At 36.4% G+C, this 16,541-nt stretch overlaps 3 protein-coding genes across 3 annotated transcripts in view; 2 read left to right on the top strand and 1 right to left on the bottom strand.

The window, feature by feature from the left end:
- LOC134855370 (uncharacterized) overlaps positions 1-12,455 on the bottom strand; it is a 39,564-nt gene extending 27,109 nt beyond the window's left edge. Inside the window, exon 1 of the mRNA XM_063871874.1 lies at positions 12,341-12,455. The gene's annotated coding sequence lies outside the window, so the exon portion shown is untranslated. The remainder of the gene's footprint in view (positions 1-12,340) is intronic.
- The window catches only part of LOC134855606 (snRNA-activating protein complex subunit 3-like), a 495,355-nt gene that overhangs the window by 343,185 nt on the left and 135,629 nt on the right, over positions 1-16,541 (top strand). The gene's annotated exons all lie outside the window — the stretch shown is intronic.
- The window catches only part of LOC134855458 (uncharacterized), a 163,905-nt gene that overhangs the window by 97,930 nt on the left and 49,434 nt on the right, over positions 1-16,541 (top strand). The window lies entirely within an intron of this gene.

Genomic DNA, 16,541 nt, shown 5'->3' with positions numbered 1-16,541 from the left:
AAAGGAACAATGTATGAGCTAAGAGAGCGTCCTGGATGCGGAAACTGCTTGAAATTCACAAAATACAAAGTTTAGCCTCACAATGGTCTCAAAAGACAAAAATCAACAATTATTGTTGCTTACAATGAGTAGACTCATATCATTGCGACTCCAAATTACTTTACATGAAACTTGAATTTTCTAAAGGTTGCCATTCAAAAGCGGTGCTAATACAAAAAGAAATACAAAATCTGAATTAATCTCCAGTATCTGAATGATGTTAATGACTTTACCTCAAGTCAATAATTTTGTATCAAACAAAAAAGTTTAAATAAAATGTTGGAACTTTAACCAATTTCAACCACAAAAAAAATTGTTGCTTGAAACAGGTAAGTTTTCCACTGTACAATGGCGCGTACAATTATGGTGATCGAATAAAGTAAAGAACTACTTCCAAACTGTACTGGGTCACTGAGCAATTGATTCTAAATCTGCATTAACATAGGCTTAGTATCTAGTTTAGTTTTTGCATAAATCTGGTTGTTTTGAGATTAGATCAATTTGTTATCAATTGAATTTTTTTTCTGAATTGTTTTTCTTTCAATAGAGTTTTATAAAGATTATCTCATTTTTTCATCCCTTCAATTTTTTCAAAAATTTCTCAACTTTTTGGCATAGCGTTATTGAATTGCCATAGCGTTGTAAAGCTTTTTAGCGTTGTAAAGCTTTTCCTACTAACCGTAGAATGTATTTAGCTGTAAATGCATGCAAAATTGTCCAAATTTTTGCTCATGGATAACCCCAGCGGGGTTAGTAATCATTTTATCGAATTAGCAAACAATATTTGGGACGAAATTTTAGCATTTGCAATAAATTGTCCATATCTTCTTTATTCTCGTTTTTTTATTATTGTTTACCCAGATTGCCCATTTACATTTTGACATTCAAACTACAGTGTTCGTCCATCAAGTGTTTATTCAACGTATTACACAAGAAAAGAATTGGTGATATATATTAGCAAGCCGTTTTTGTTAATTTCTCCGGATCAAAAAAAATAGCCAAAAAAAAACAGAACACCTGACATTTACCCTTTTTTTTTACAAACACTGCCTAATTTTAATAAGTGCTTACATGTAAACGTATAAAAATTTTCATTAAAAAATTGCGTTAACCATAAATTTTGATCAAGAAATTTTCGACCCAAATAGGTTCTTTGGCCAAAAAATTGCTCTTTTTTTAGCGCGCGCTCCGCCCTCAAAATTAGTTTTTTTTTTGAAAAATTTTTGGCTCCGTCGCCAAATATGGTCATCTCAAAATAGTACAAATGGGTCGGCAGAGGTCGAATTCCTGAGGGAAAGGCGTCACATCAACGCTCCCTCCCATAATCCGCCCTGTATATACAGGTATACTTTTTATATAAAGCTAGCCTGAAATTCAAATCTCCTAAGATATTGAAAGACAACCCTAATGCTGAAATTGTGTAAATAATGTTCAATTTGCGGACAAACGCAAAAACCTAACGCAAAACTCATATATTATTTACTTATTTCATCATTGACTTGCAGTTTTGATTTTAAACTTTCATTATAGAAAAGTGCTAGTCATACAATTCGCTTATATGGGAGAATGCTAATCATAACGTTTTCAAGCTATTTTTTAAATGTGTGAATTATATTGCCATTTATAAGAATTGTTTGACTAGTATTTTTGATCAACTCGGTATTTTAAAAACTTGTCGAAAGGATAAGAGGAAACGAAAGCAAAAAAAAGAAGAACAAAGAGAGCTTCTTGATAGCGGAAGCCGCTTAAAATTCACAAAATACAAATTTAGCCTCGGAATGATCTAGAAAGACAAAAAACAACAATAATTGTTGCTTACAATGAGTGGCTTCATATCTTTTGCGACTCCAAAAATAATTCGAAAAAGTAAAATATTGACCAAAACATGGTGAGATAAATTGACTCTATTATCAGCTTTTTCAAATAATTTTATAGTTTTTTTCAATTTCGAAAACTACGGTTACAAAGCCAAAGCTTGCTTTCTCATTTAAGCAGAATGTGACGCGCAGATTTTTCAAAAACACGTTGAAGAACTCCGAGCAAAATTTTTACACTATCCTACCGACCGTCATCTTAATCCATTTTAGCCGGTTGGTTCAATGTTTTTTCTTCACAACCTCCATTGTATTTTTACTTTTTATGGTAATCATACTTAGACATGAACAAACTGATTAGTGTAGAACACAAACCAAAAAAAGTTTATTTTTTCATTCATAGAAAACAATAGTGCTGAAATTTACGAGCACAGGCTGCACAAAAACTAAACGTTTTTTCAAAAATATGAGTTTTGGTCAAGCGGCAAGTCCAAAAACACGACATGTTTTCGTTACAGCGCACTTTATTAAACAAAGATTTTGAAAACGAGGTAGCAAGCATTAATGAAAACCGTGTTATATATAATTGCTTTCATCGTTCAGCAATTCCAGTGGTTTTTTAACCATCTTATGCAGTGACTTACGGTCTCTTCTGCAAGGTTAGATATTTACTTGGCTATTTGAAAACTCTGAAAGGCAGGTTTAGTTTTTTAATGTCCAAACAAAAAAATTTGAGCACCCTGTATAAGAACGCCCTGAATCTAATACCGCAAAAATACTAAAATCTTTAGATTGCCAGGTGAGATGACATTTTAAAGATTACTGTGTCTCGCATCAATAACAATCTGATAAAACGAATGTCTGTTTCTGTCAAAAAAGTTCGTCAAATTAAATTTGTTGACATCTAATTTAAAATTAAACCAACCTACAATCATGGGACATAGAAGTTGCAACGTTCAGTTTTGAAGCGAAAAAATGAACAAAATCTTTGCAAACTTGTCCTGTTATCTCTACAGTTAAAATAAATTCACCAGAAAAAACTTCACTTATGCTGTGTGTAACTCGTTTTTAGACAATGAACGGATACAAAACGTAGAAAAATTGTTTGTAAGGCGTCGGTTGGCTGTTTGATTAGAGAAGGACAGAGAAATGTTTTGAGTGCCAAAAATTCCCCGTAAAAATCACCAGTATTTTAAAACTTTGGGCTTGGAAATATTCGGTAGAATCCTAGGGATCTCATCAGGGCCCTTAAATTAGTTTTTCTTACTTAAGCCGGAACACAAAAAAAGAACCTTCTAGCACAAATTTCATCAAAACTACCTCCATGTGTTTCCAGATTGCGTAATATAACGAAAATTTGCATAATTTATTTCAATTTGTAAGCTAAACGGCTCTTAAAATATTTTTTGAAGTTTTTTTTAAACGGCTATCCGCTGTTCGACATTGTTTTTTTAGACATTGTTTTTTAAACTGCGTCATTGTTTAACCCTCAGCTCAACAACGTTATCAGTTGGAAAACAGTGGTTTCTCACAACCTGAGATATTCCACTAATTTTTATAAACTTAAGGAAAGTGAAATTTTCCGTAGATCAAACCGAGATCAGTCAATTTTTGCAAAACTTTTATAGAATTAATACAAAAAATGCTCAGTTTTTTTTTCATTTTTTTTGATATTTCAGCTTAAAAGGTTGACAAGTTCAACTTTTTTTACTTCAATAGAATTGCAATTACTTGTTTTGTAACTACTTTAAATCGGGATTTCGAAGAAAATTATCAAATGTATATGCTAGATATAGTGTTTTGCCATCGAATGAATTTTTTCTTTAAAAAAGTTTCTCAAACAAAAGCAGCTCTGATACAAAAAAAAAACAAAAGCGGATTTAATATCTAGTTTTGCAAACTGTTCTTGACCTTACCTCAAGTCAATTATTTCTACCAAACAAAAAAAGTGATTTATAAGAATTGGAACTTAAGACTATTTTAACCTCAAGAATATTGTTGCTCGAAAAAGGTAAGTTCTCCAGTTAACAATAACGTTTATAATTAAGGTGAATGAATAGAGTATAGAAGTACTTCCAAACTGTACTGAGTCACTAAGCAATTGATTCCAAATGGGCGTTAACATAGGCTTAGTTTTAGCTTACTTTTTGCAAAAATTTAGGTGTTTTGAGATTAGACCAATTTGTTATCAAATGAATTTTTTCTAAATTTTTTTTCTATCAATTGAGTTTTTTAAGGACTATATCTTTTTCTTATTCCGTCGAATTTTTCAAAAAAATTTAAAACTTTTGTCCTAGCCTTGTTAAATTGTCGAAGCTTTTCTTACAAACCGTAGAATCTATTAAGCTGTAAATACATGCGAAGTTGTCCAAATTTTCGCTCAAGGTCAATTTTGCTCGAGGGCAAGTCCAATTTTTCATGCAGAGCTAGCATGGAATTCACTTCCCCTAAGCTAATGAAAGACAACCCTAATGCTGAAATTGTGTAAAAAATGTTCAACTTGTGGACAAACCCAAAAATGCAAAAACTCAAAGCGAAACTCCCGATGTGCTTGTACACCAGTACACTAGACACATCTTTGGAGCGAGAGATTTGCCGGCGTGTGCAAATTATGCTTTGCAACGGACTGCAATGGATAATCAGTCAATGTTCCCTGACGCAGCGTGCGCAGTTCCAGACTACCTTATATGTACGACTATCTAGACTCCTTTGAGGACCCTGATGTTTCATTTAAATTGAGTCAAGAGTCGATTACTCTGTTAGCTCTAGTTGGTTTTATATTAAATAAGTTCATAAGTAACGTAACTAAAGTTAACAAGGAGTTGAACCCTCCCAAAAGCGCGCCGCAACAGGAAAGTACAAAAATTGTAACTTGTGTGTATAATTTCTCCCATTTTTTTTGGTCTGAATTGGGACCATATCGACGACAATTTGGTCGTAAGCCGTGGTGTCAACCGTGAACTTAAAGTTCGATAACACCGCGAACAGTGTTAAGTTTCGTATCTTCAGTTTGCGATCCCCTAGGTCTCGTAGCGCCCTATACCGTAAGAGCGCGATTATTGTTGAAAGAAATCTGGCGCATTCATGGCCAACAATGTGATGATGAGCTACCTGTTGATATCAAGAAAAAAATATCTTGCCTGGCACTCTGGTTTGCCAACTCTAGGAAATATGAGCAGCTACTTCTCCGCACCAGTTGATTGGGTTGAGTTGCACATGTTCGATGACAGCTCAGAAGAAGTTTTTTGTGCTGTTTGCTGAACACAAGTTGATTTCGTCTTTGGAAAAGCAAGAGTCGCGACCAGGAAAACGCTTTCGATCCCGAAGCTTGAACTGCAAGCCGCATTACTCGCTACCTGCTTGAAGGAAGATATCCTCAAAGCTCTAACCATTCCTGTGTCAAACACGTTCATGTGGACTGACAGCACCACTGTGTTTCAGTGGTTAAACTCAGGCAGTAAGCAACCCACACTCGCGAAAAACCGGATTCGTGAGATTCTGGAAAGTACGACCGTAGACAAGTGGTTTCACGTCTTAAGTGGGGACAACTCTGCTGATACGGGAACCAGAGGAATCTCAGCGGAGACCTTAAAAACAAGCAGCTGGGTACACGGGCCAAGTCTGCTGAAAAATCGCGAGTGGCTTTTCAAGCCAAGCAGAGAAGTACTAAATAATCCGCCTGACTGGTCCCGCTTGTGACCTTAATAAAGGTTGTTTAGAGCAGGCCTCTAATTTTTCAAACGTTGTACAAAAACAACCCATTTTATTTGCATGGGAAGAATTCAGCTCGTTTCGTAAACTCCAGCGAGTGGTTGCCTTCATGATCAGACTGAGTCCAAAACACCGGCACTACCGCACTTAAGTCAAGGGAATAACCGATCAGGTTGGATAAGAAACCGCCAAACAACGACTGTTGTTGATTTCCCAAAAGGAATCTTTTGAAGCAGAATATTTACTCCTCTCTTGCGACAAATTGTCCAAAAGTCTACTCGTATCGCACAATATGCATCGCTTATGGGTCCTGCATTCTTCATTCGTTCAATAGGGCAAATTCTCCACCTAGTTGAAACTATATATAACACAAAACACCAATTAATCCTTGATGAAATGCTTACTCTGGTAAAATTGTTTGCAAGTGATATTCACTATTGCAATCAGCGTCAGTTCTTAGACTATCTGTGAGCTGTAATTCACTTAGAGTTTGCAATCTTGATCCTTCGCTCTTCAATAAAGTCCAATGAAGACCACTGCCTTATATGTAGTAAGCGCAAAGCCAAAACTGTCACACCCATGATGACACAGTTGAAAGGTTTGGTTACCGCCAGCCTCACTTCACAAATTGTGGTGTTGATTTTTTTGGACCTTTTTAGGTCTCAATCAGGAGGAGTTCTGAAACACGATGGTACTTCCAATTTTTTTGTATGACCACAAGAGCTGTACATATTGAGATTGTTTCATCCATGGACACGAGTTCGTGTGTAATGGGAATCGAAAGACTCATTGCCCGTCGCGGCACTCCATCAGTCGTTTGGTCTGATAACGGCACCACTTTTGTGGGAGCCGAAAAAGAGCTCTTGAATTGTATTCAGTCGTGGATTGGACAGGAGTCTCCAGAGTTGGCAAAAAAGGGTATTAAACGGAAATTTAACCCCAAAGACGGTGGTTCTTGGGAACGGCTCGTTCGGTGTTGTAAAAGGTTATTCGCAATATTGTAAAAGCACAAAAATAGGAAGTAGAAAGCTCCCTTCCGAAGTCCTTGAAACAACTTTCTGTCTCGTAGAGCAATCAATGAATGCTCGACGTATATCATCAGTAGGTGCAAATCCGGATGGTTTTGAGGTGTTAACTCCTAATCACTTTTTGTTAGACCGAAATGGTACTAGCTTTCCTTCTCTCTCTTTCCAGGAGCACTTCGACAATCGAAAGCAATATATCCGGACGCAAAGCTACGCCAACGCAATTTGGAGTCGTTGGCTTCGAGGTCAGCGCTGAATAAACGTAGTAAGTGGCACTTCGATAATGGCGTATTTTAAAAACAGTGGATTCCCAAAGGCAGCCCAAAGGAACACTACCCTTTGGCTCGTATAAAAACCCTTAAATACGGAAAAGACAATATAGCCCGATCCGCCGTAGTCACCATCCGCTCCGTGGAACTAACTCGACCGGCTGTAAGACTCGCACCCATTTTCGCTCCTTTGGGCGCTGAAGATGTTCGCGCTTAAATTAATGACGTCATTATAGCGCGAAAGCGAAAAAGCTAAAATAAGATTTTCTTAGACAAAAGGCCTTGAAACTACTGGTTTGTCCGATTAAGGTCAGTTTGCCATCAAAAAACCTCTACAGATTTTTGAGATTGTTGAGAACGTTTTGACAACATGTTAAAAAGAAAATGTTTACCTTATTTTTTTCATATTATTTGTTTAAATTGCCGATAATTTACAGATGTTGAAGCAGGTTTTTTAGATCCTGAGTCTTACAGGATACAAGAGTGCGCCACAGACAGTTTTTGTGCGTCAGTCAGAAATTTGCTTCCACAGCTCGGCGATTTGTCTACTGACTGCTCATCAGTCAATAAAAAATCAATACTTGTATAGTAACGTTAGAAAACCAGATACACATCGCCCGCGTTTTCATTGAGGAAAAATGCAACGAAACAAAATAGCTACTGACTTTGTTAAAATAAGTGGAAAATCTGGAACTAATGAATTTCAACTAAGAGCTGCCACCTACAAATAATGTTCTAGTGTGCCAAGTTTTTATCAACCTCTCTTCCAAACAGTTGCAACTCGAGAAACATCGTCTTTTGGAGAAACTAAAAATGCTGATGATCTACGCGATCACTCCGAAAATGAAGAAAACACAAACAATTCGGACGAAGAAGAAAAAAATAGTTTGAAAATATTAGGGTCCCTGAAATTTTCAAACGTTCGCTGAGTAAACTTCAAAAGTTGAAAATGCAAAATCTGACCAACAACGAGGTGAAGGTTTTGGTTTTGGTTTTGTATCAAAAGCATTGCAGCCAAACTGTTCGAACAAAAAGAAAAACTCAGTTTGCGGCTATCATTTTTTGTCGCAGCAATGGGTTTTTTACAATCAATGGGGATTCACTTATGCCACCATGCTTTGTTCAAGCAGAAGTCGACGCACAGAAAATGAGTGTAAGTTGGAGAAAACGCCAAACCCAAATAATGGAGGTTGAAAACTACCGTACACAAGGGAGCCCAACACGTGATCCTGAAAACGACTCATTTGAAAATCTGTATTCGGAAATTGACTTTTGCGACTCGGTATAGGTACAAGCCGACAAATGCTTGCTTGATATAGCGAAATGTTTTGAGAGCCCATTGAAAGCAAATAAGAGCTACCAAATCAGAATGGCAACTTATACTGAGGCTGGGATATCTGTTTTTGTCTCTCGTATTGTTTCAGAAGGAACTGAAAAGCTGCCTTCAGCTGCAGGTTCGATTCTTGATTTTTATAGGACTAACAATTCCAACGAGGTGATCCTAACGTCGAGCTGGAAACAAGTTGAAGGGATGAAACCTTCTGCGATAGATAATGAAACTTTCTTTCTGGGCTTCCGGACAACAAAAATAGGAAAATGTTCAAACAAAAAACACTACAAAAACGAAATTGGCGTCATCATTGTGGACATTATACCCGACTGGTAGAAGTGAACAACTCTGCATTCAGAGTAAACACAGTGGAAGATGTCAAAAATCCTAAGATCAGGGACTGGTGAATGCTCTGTATGAGGGGTCGAATAGAACTTGTTAAAATGCTCTGTTCGATAGAACCAGTTCCAACTGAAAAAAGCGGTGAAGTTACATACAAAAGATTATCACTGCAAGAAACGTGTGAGCAAGTTGAGTATCAAGTTTATCAGGCAGCAAATGATACAGCGACACTGTTAGCTAGACTAAACTCTATTGCAAGTGCTATTGGCGCTTCCCCAGGAGAGAAAATTGAGACAAAAAGGATAGAAGTGAAAAAACAAGACGTAAATGATGGAAACCATCCAACATTGTGTAACCAACGTAATCTAACTTGTCATAAGGTATGTGTTTATGGAAACGACGAGGAGAAAAATGAATGCTGCGAAATAAGAGATGATGGATCGTGCACTATCTGTCCACAAAAATGTCACTGGTCACGGCACAAAAACGCTCGGTTCATCTTAGTCCCCAAAGAAATAGCTGAATGGGTAGTGCCGGATGAGCTGATCAGAACTTGGAATGAGAATCATAATACCCTCGAGGAAGCCGTTTTGGGAGCAATGGATAAATTTGTCGAGCTGCAAGAAAACGTGCAGGGCCAAATCAAAACACTGATTGATCCTACCGAAAAACTTAAAAACGTATCTCTGTGACATAATCCAAATGCTCTGAAAAACTATTTGAAGACTTTGCTAAATACAGCAAAGGTGCAAGGAACATCACAAAGCCAGATTCAGAGTTTAAAAGCAGCTACAAGGGCAATGGAGCTTCAAGAAAATGTAGCTCGGACTTCATTACAAAACAATGAGTCACAAGTGTTGTTAAAAGTTTTGCCTCAAGTACGAATTGAATTAACTAAAAGGACCAAATTATCTCCTATTGCGAGGTTGAAAAAGAAGAAGCCATGTAGTTTATACGATACGCTATACGATCAAGTTCCTCTTGAAAATCAAACAAAAAAGTCCCCACCGAAATTATTTGGTAGATTTTTTTGGATTTTTAAAAAAGGGCTCAAAAGATGCCACAAAATCTAAAAGCAATTGTCAAGTTGATAACTGTTTTTTTAAATCAGCATCAGTGTACTCTATCGCATCGGCTGGGTGAAATGACAGGAAAAACCAAAAGGAAAAAATAACTAAGTGGTCAGTTGTTTGCAGAACAAACTGTTTATCCCGAAATATAACAAAATCCACGCTATTTCAATTTTAATTCCAATTTTTTTTCATTATTGAAAGTTGATGCAAAAACCAACGCTTTTAAAAGTGTTCACATCTCGGAAATGTCAACCTTCTTCTTCATTGAGTTCAGATGTCAAAAGCTTAACTCCATCTCACAAAAAAAAACAATTATTTTTATCCATGAGGTTATTCGAAATATGTTTTTTTTGTGATCTTAACCAATTTTTACCTGCGTACGAATTTTAATTGCTTTTTATCTCATTTTGTGCAAATCAACTCATATCTACGATGATAAGTATGATAAGTTTCTATAAATACCCTTTATAAATTCAATGAAAAGATAGATCCGAAATTTTGATATCATTGCAACCAAAACTTGTATTTACTTATAGTACACATGGCTAACAGCTTCTTCAAAATCATGCTTTTAAATCAAAATTTTTAAGGCTTGATAACAAAAAGTCAATCTTGTAGAAAAAACATTTTACTCATTTAAATGGCAATTAAAAAAATAACCGAATAGAAATCAATATCGCTAAGTGATAGTTAATTTGAAGAAAGTGATAGAAAGCAGATGAACGGCAAAAATTATCAAATTTTCCTAATTCTAGTTTTCTTTTGTTTTTTAATGTACATTTTTAAAATTTCGCTCCATTATTTATTGATGTTGATGGTCAGTGGTCCAGCATTTAATATTACAATTCTGGAAAAGTAAAAAGCCATCATAGCTATCTTGCTAACGATCATACTATGATGAACAATCAATAAATGACGAAGGTATCACTTGCTATTTGATCGTTTATAATTACAACAAAATGTACTAAAAGCATGATTTCAAATTCTTACTTGATGATAATCGTTGACGTCTGATTTCGTATAGACATTGTTTTGTATAAAAAAAGTGCGTATAACTTGCAAATTGCCTCAAAAAAAAACTGAAGAATTAAGTTTGAGTTTCTAAACACAGAAACAGTAACCATATATACCCTCGACCTGTATTGGCTTGGGTGCTCATTGATTGCCGTGCAAAAACTCAAAAACTACAAAAAAAGAGGTAATGATACACACCTTTACAAAACGGACTGTTATGTGATAGTTTTCTTCATTTAGAGTTGCTGCATGAAATTAATTTTGATTTATAAGTTAGTTGATAGCAGATAATATTTAGCTTATGAATTAAAAAAAGTTGCTTATGTTATCATCTCTCACCCATATAGTGGACTCGCTTTTTGAAGAAAAAAATTATATAGTCAGTAAAATTGCTTCAAAATAATTAGGCGTGATGATAAACTTTTCGTAAAATAGATACATTTTAAGAGTTCATATACAATATTGTTGTTATTTTTCCATATTGAATAGTCAGCGAGGCGGCTTCATATAATCCAAAAGAAAAAAATCAAATTTTCTCCATTCAAACCAAAATTTTACTCTTTTTGTTGTATCTTTTAATACCAACAGGCCTACTGCATATCAATCTGTATTGAAACCAATGAGTTGTAAAAAAAATAGCATACAATTTTTTCGTTTCTCTCTTATCAAATGACCTATATAGAATCGGCCGCCACGGTGATTTTTCAACTTTTGAGATTTGCTGTTTCAATTTATCATTCTAATTAAACTGACAAAGACGAATTTAGCTAACACCTACACTTAAATAGATGCGAATTGTTAATTTCTCGCCTGTTTATTTGTCTGTTTGCTTTTTTTGGAATTTGGACAGTGAGTTTCACATCTTTTAATAAGAAACATCAAGATTTTGAGCGTACATACAACCTTATGACCTCCAAGTTTTACATTGTAAAATCACCCGAGTGGTTTTGATTAAATCATACTTCAAAATTGATATTTTTTTTCCTTCAGACAAAACTATCGCTCCTTTTTGATATCAATTAACCAACAAAAGTGCTTATGTAAATCAACTATAAAACATATAGCAATTATTTTAAAATGTTATTTTTCGTCTTCATAACCGGGTTTATTTCCATTGATGGTAGCCATAAATTTTCATCCCAATAATCTACAAAAATCGCAACATTTCCGTTTGTGGTAATGGTTTGATTAGTCTGTTTCTATTATTAATTTTACAATAATTTTGCTTTCATGAAAATTACAAACCATTATGAAACTAACAGACTTAAAATGAAGCTTTTTGAATTAAATTGGCAAGTAGTTATTTTTGATTTTAAATTATGGAAAAAGGTCAGATATTGGAACAGGATCGGACAACGATTTTCATCCACTGTAACTTGCTGAAGTCAGAAATTTCTGGACATACAAAAAAATGAGCGTTTTTTATATAATTCAGAATGCAAATAGTCTCATTCGCTTGGTTTAATGTACCCAATGCACCAAAGCTGCTTCGATAAACACAGATCTTGCAGATCAAAAAAAAAATCAAGTTTAAATTGGTAGACTTTTAAGAGGAATAGAAGGATGTAAAAATCTAAGAGTGCTAAACTGTCTGCTGTTACCTTTTTTTTCTTAAATTCTCGCGGAATATACATAACGGTGGGAAAAAATTTAAACCTATAATGATTGACAATTGTAAAGGTTAAATTAAATGTAATTTGTAATTTTAACAATATCTACTTACGCCAATTCCCAGAGAATTTGTTTGAATCGGAGCAACTAACGTGAAGCCGTCGAATGGTATAAATCTATATTAGTTATATAGAGAAATAACGAATAGATAACTGAGTCTCTGTGTGTTCAGAACACACGGATACTGATAATAACGGACAATGACAACATAAATTTGTGTTTCTGAAATGTAGAGATATGCCATATTCATCGAAGATGGATCGACCTTTCCCTCGTATTATTAGCTCGCTGTATCCTATAGATGAGTAATCGGATGGTCAATTTAAACACAGGACAGTTCCAGAGAGCAAAAACCCGACATTGTTTAAATTAGAGTTAATTTGCAGTCTCTTCCTATTCTGCGATCTACGTCAAAGAAGCTGATTCTTCACCGCAGTAAGTCGTTTCCGCAAAAAAAAAATCAGCGTTCTCGATCAGCTTGCCAGATAAACTATCAACTTTTTGGCAACCGTTACTATCCGTAAAGCTTTTGAACAATCTCTAATTTTGACCAATTTTCTGTGGTGTTTTTTGTCTATTTCTTCTAATTCCCACAAGAGAGAGATGGTAGATTATTGTAGAATTCCTCGTTGACGCAAAATAATTTGTATCGTGTTTTTCTCGCAGATTGTGTGTACGGGGGGGGGGGGGGGGGTAGAGAACTCAACTCTTCGTTAAATCCTACTAGCAAGGTTACGACTGCTGCAGATTCAGGGGATTTCCTCTCGAGTTCAAATCAACCTCCAAACCATGCTATGTTTACTCAGTGACCCTCCAAAGGTCTTTATCCAATAATAGTTCCGAGTGTAGGGAAAGACAATTTTCATGGGTAGCAATTCATTTCAGGCATCTGAAATTTCTATCTGTACCATATTCCAATCCCGACCTTCTAGCTATCAGAGAAATGTAGTTCGTCTTTCAGGAGTCAAATCAAACCAAAAAGTCATCTCCGGGAAGCCAAGTAAATTCTCCGCCCGTTCATACTATTCAGGAGACTTAATTCTCATGCTGCGGTCCTATTACTATCAATTTTCTCTGGCACTACTTTTCTTTAGCCTAGTTGAATTGCCATCATTAGATCATTCGCCCAGCTAGAGTGAATCCAATGTTTACAAGTTCACATTGAAATAACTCTACTAAATCAAGGTTTCAATATGAAACTATATCTCTATCTGCTTCTGCTCCAGTTCCAAAATACAAGTTTCCTCCCAGTTATTATTAAAGTGACCGGTTCATATCCCCATGGGTTGGGCTGGGGAGTTCGCCATTTTCAGGTGTTAATCTCCGGGTTTTCTTTGCAGTTTTGGGGTCAAACGCCCTAAGGTCAACTTAAGGTCTTGCAGTTGTCAACCGGGGTCAAACTTCCATATTTGGGTTAAGAATCTCTTGGGGGTCCTAATTAGCTAGTACCATCCATATCCCATTAATGCTTCACAAGTTATCCCATTTCTAGGGTCCATCATCACATTTTTCCGGAAAAAAGCTATCAACACCGGAAGGAGTCGCCGGAGGGTTTTTACTCACAAGGGGTCTTTTTCCGAGTTTGTACCTTATGTCCATTGCCGCAAAAAAAATCTTTATGCCACCGTTCTTCGTTTCGCGTAAATTGCCTATTTCCGGTCAAAGGGGGGGGGGTGTTTTCTCAAGTGCTAGTAGCTTCCGGTCCAACCGCCGAATTTGGTTCAATTTATAATTTGTATTTGTCATTACCTAACATCCCGATGTATCTTGTCATTACCTATCATCCCTCCAAGGTTCAGCTCCCTGTGATTGTTAAAGGCCGAAAAACAACTTCCAGAAGTTAGGGATGGGTTTGATTACCCATGGCATAAAACCGGAAGTAGGAGTCTAGGGGTCTGGGGTTCCAAACGTAAGCTTCCCTCAACTAGGCCTAAAACATACCAAAGTTTGAGCCCACCAGCGCCTCTATTGTCCGAGTTCTGATAGACTAATTACACTTCCGGGGACCGTTATCACTTGCCCCCCCAAAGGTCTGAGGGCTCCCGATCCGATTTTTGTATGCCCTTACAAATAATCCTTAGTAACGCTCCTCTGAATTTCATAGCCTCAGCTTCTTTAGTTTCTGTTTTTTTTGGGTGGTGAGGGTTCGGCGATTTTGTCAAATTTAGTTTTCTGGCATAGGTGTGACAAGCTCTGTTAAACTTGATCTTTTCACTGCGTGACTCATTGTTTACCTATCTACTTATCTTATTGAATAACCACCTTAACTACACGTACTTGAATTTCGAGTTGTAATATTGTAAGCAAACCGACATTACTTTAAAATGAAATAATCTGATGGGGCCGGATCTAACGACGGTAAAGTCAAGTTCCGTCATTCACACAGAAAAGACAGTTATGCATTCCGGCGCAGGGCCTTCTTTTTTCCCTTTGTAATCAAACACTTAACCGTTTCGGGAAGGTGGCGTTACATGACGGAAACACTGCCTCCACCCTGCAGGATTTGCACGAAAATGAATTAGACCAGGTGGTTCGGTAAGTCTCAAGCAAATCGCATCCTCGAGATTCAATAACGTCGCTACGAATCCATTGTCGCGCCGAAAGTGGTGCTTGCAACAGTTGCCAAGTTCGTCGTCCAATCATGATCGACGACAGATCGATGAGGATTATTAGTTTCAGCGCCAGGGAAAAGTTATTACCGTAATTCAACCTCAACATGGGCAGCAACCCGTTACCAACAGAGGACAGCCAAACCATAAATTTAACAACGCACGATCGAGTCACCCTTAAGTCTGCCCGACCTAATTCGAGTTGTTTTCGTGATTGTGTTCAATATTTGCTGACGGGTAAACCCCAAAAGTCTACACTCTTGCAAGCCGAGTTAATCAAGCAGCAACGGGAACAGTCATCTGGTTATCAATCTTTTTATTTCCCCCCATTCAACCCCAAGCAATCCCTTCTAAACCAGCGAATTGTTGAAACTGATCTATATGTACTCACCCAGCTGGGGTTAAACTTTACGATTACCGCGCAGAACAAGACCACCCAACATGGTTATATGTAGCGGGAAATAACCAGAGTCGGTTGGCTCCGAAACCATTTATTTTTTTTTATCCTACCGAAACCGAAAGACCTCAGCAGGGTGAAGGGAATTCGTCCCTTATCACAGGATTGAGACTAAAAGTTGCTTAGTTGAGCCCGAATTTTTGTATTCTACAACAACTCTAAAAGTAATCACCTTTAATGCAGGCGTAACTGATACCCCATTAGTGGCTTATGATGCCAAGCTGGTAGACTATTAATTTTAATTGTTCTGTGCACTTTAATTGAGTATCAATCAGGTACCTTGAGTATCAATAATCGAATGAATGTCAATCCGTTCTCATTTTATTGAAATTACAGAACGGAAATCCTTTACACGTTTAATCGAAATTTCTATCTTTTTCAATCGAGAGAAAAAGTAAAACTCGAGAAACTGCATGTAAACGAATGAAAGTTTCATTAGTTGCTTTGTTTTTTTTTGGAGTTTTGATCCTTCAGTTAACCGCCACAAGGAATCAATCAAGGCAATCATCAGCACATGCGACTTCTCATCTGCACCACACACCCTCAATTGCCCATTAAAAGGCTCTGGAGATGACCGATGTCAACATTTTGACAAGTTTTAATTCCTGCAGTGATTGCAAGTTAAACTAATGGAGAATTTTTAGCAATTAACCATTCAGTTGCACTTTAAAAACAAAATAAAAAACAAATTTTGGGAAAATGAATAAAATGGAAGTTGATTGTCAGTTTAATCAACACAAAAGTTCAAGATGTCTTTTAACTTGCCTTCATTTCCTCCCATTGGGCGGTTTCAGCCATAGAACATTTTTTGACTTTCCAATAAATTTCTGAAGAGGACTAGAGAAAATTAATCGATTTCAATTGTCTCACGAAAACGGTTTTGGATATAAAAAAATTTTCCAAAACTTTTTCCGAATAATTGAAATGGTTTAAGTAGTTCTGCAAAACTTCCAATAATACTATCATTACGAGGTCAAACTGTGCATTTTAAAAAATGTAAGCAGGTTCTACAACAGGGACGTTCCCTTTGTTCTTGTTTTGTTCTTTCTTTTTCTTTGATCGTTCCGACAATATTTTAAATTGTTTAAAGACTTGTCCATGGAATCCAGGAACATGTGAACACAAAATTGTCTGTACACAAAGGGAACATGGAAGGCTGAGGAAACAGTATAAAAAACCGACAGAAA

The sequence above is a fragment of the Symsagittifera roscoffensis genome, chromosome 10 (assembly GCF_963678635.1).
Source record: "Symsagittifera roscoffensis chromosome 10, txSymRosc1.1, whole genome shotgun sequence".
NCBI classification, from domain to species: Eukaryota; Metazoa; Xenacoelomorpha; order Acoela; family Convolutidae; genus Symsagittifera; species Symsagittifera roscoffensis.
This window is presented reverse-complemented; position numbering and strand designations above follow the sequence as displayed.